Below are 2,389 nucleotides of genomic sequence, written 5' to 3'. Positions count from 1 at the left end.
GTGACCCCACTCCGAGGTTTCGGCTCATCCAGGACGCTGCTCCTGTTGTTTCTGCCCTGCAAAACACTGCAAGGCAACAATTAGWGGGAGTTCTTGGCCGGGCTGGCTAATTGCAGCTGTTAATTAGTGGTGGAGCAAGGGCAGGGCTCCCCCTCTCCTGGCTGTCCCGGTTGGGTGGGGGATGTGGCAGTGCCATCCCTGTCCTCTCYGGGGTGCTGAGAGCACCGAAAGCACCTTGGCTTTTGCACAACCCCTGCCTTGAGTCTCGGTGGGGCTGCAGGGAGCTGGACAGGGTTTTGGGGCTTTTTAGGGACACAGTCCCAGGAATGGGATTCCCTGGGAGTATTCAGCCTGGGAGTGATCCCCTTTCACCTCCCCATTTTCACCTCCCACCTTCACCCCACAAAAAACAGGAGTTAGAGAGAAAACAAAGCAGAGGGATTTTGGGAAGGGTTTCCCCCTTGGGAAGGGTTTCCCCCTTGTCCCAAACACACCGTGCTGGGAACTGAGAATGAGGTGCCCATTGCCCACCACTTCGATGTCCTCTGTGCTTTAAAAAGCAAAGGATGAGGCCCCAAAATTCCTCTTCTTGCTCTTCTTAGTTTGGAAAACTCCTCCTTTGTTCCTGGAGGGGGATGGAGCAGCACCTCYCTCACMYCTCTGTTTTGGAGGGGACACAGTCRCCACCMGCYTATTGTCACCCCACCAGGAATTTGGGATCCCCAGCTCCATCCCCTGCAGCTCCAGGGGGAGCTCCCTGCTAAAAAAAAAACCCACTCAGGATTTCAGGTGATAATTCCCCCTTGGGCTGGCCCGAAGTGGCGAATCGGCAGAGGCAGGCAGAGCGTCTTGGCTCTGTTTCCCCAGCAGCCTGCAAGCCGCTGAAAATATTATTAAACAGCTTCACCCTGCAAGAATTTGCCAAGAAAACGAGGCAGAGAAATGAAATCTGGCAAGAGTGCCAGGAAACACGAGCAGGCTGTTCCCTGGCAGCGGGAGGAAGGTTGGCAAAGCCTTGGTGGGGTGCAGGGAGGTGTCAGAGCTCAGAGCCTGGAGCCCCCAAACCCCTGGGCAGCCCCCAGCCCGGCTCTCCCAGCTGAAAGGAGCCTGGGACTTGCTTCCCCAGAGGGGAAAAGCTTTGGAAAATTTGGATATTGCACTGTAGAATAAACCCGCTGTTCTCTGTGGGGTGGAGCCACTTTTCCTGGGGGATGGTTTGGAAAGGGGCTCCTCAGTGCTGAGGTGGCTGCAAAGTGCTGGGTGGCACGGTGGGAGCTCCCATCCCATCCCAAAATCCCTTCCCAAAATCCCTTCCCAAAATCCCATCCCAAAATCCCATCCCATCCCAAAATCCCATCCCATCCCATCCCATAAATCCCATCCCATAAATCCCATCCCATCCCAAAATCCCATCCCATCCCATCCCATCCCATAAATCCCATAAATCCCATCCCATCCATCCCATGGATCCCATCCCCATTACCATTTGCCCTGTTAACACCAAGGGGGAGGCTCCACAGACCCCAAGCTCCCGGTCAGGATGTGCATCCCCGTGCCTCAGTTTCCCCGCTGGAGCAGCCCCTCTGTGGCAGAGAGGATTTTGGGAAAGGCTGAGCCTTGTCTGGGATTTCAGTTTTCAGCTGGTGAAAGGGAGTTGGGATTCCCTGAGCCCCCAAACTCCAGCCCACCCCCTCCATCCCTCATCCCASCCCTTCCCACGGGAAGGAGAAGCTTTTGTGCGTCGGGAACATCCGCCAGAGCAGCCTTAAAGCAACGAGCTTTGCATGAGTTTGAGTCTTTCCTTTGTATTCTTTTCACTTCGGGATTTTTTTTTTTTTTTGTGGTTGTCCTCATCACGATAACGCTGAGTGTTGTGTGGAGAGGGGAGACGTGGCTGAAGGAAAACAAAAGGCACATTATTCCCTAGAGAGGTAGGACTCGGATTAAACCAGATCTCAGCGCTCCTGCAGGAATCTGCTCCGATTAGGGCGATCTCTTTTTGTAATTATTATTATTTTTAATTTCCTTTCCGTTGGTGGGACAATCTTTAATTTTCTAAAGATAGCACAAACATCAGCTTTTCAGCCACCCGCCGCCCCCGGGGCATCCCTGCATGTTCCACCCGGCCCCAAGGCGAGCARAGCCCGTCCTAAACCCCTCTTAGGCTGGGCTGCTGCTCCCAAAGCCCGGCTGGAGCGTGGCTTAAGAGCTGCTGCTGTCCCCATCAGTGCCGAGCTGGCTCAGTGGGATATCTGTGTGTGTATCCATGTATGTACTGTAGATATATACACTGTATAATACCCCGCTCACATATACAGATAGAGAACTGTAGCAATTACAGACTTTGCCTGGCTTTTTGTGGTTTAAGTCCATTCTTTTTCCTGTTTTG

The sequence above is a fragment of the Malurus melanocephalus genome, unplaced genomic scaffold (assembly GCF_030028575.1).
Source record: "Malurus melanocephalus ecotype Western Australia unplaced genomic scaffold, MMel_1.1 scaffold_149, whole genome shotgun sequence".
NCBI classification, from domain to species: domain Eukaryota; kingdom Metazoa; phylum Chordata; class Aves; order Passeriformes; family Maluridae; genus Malurus; species Malurus melanocephalus.
This window is presented reverse-complemented; position numbering follows the sequence as displayed.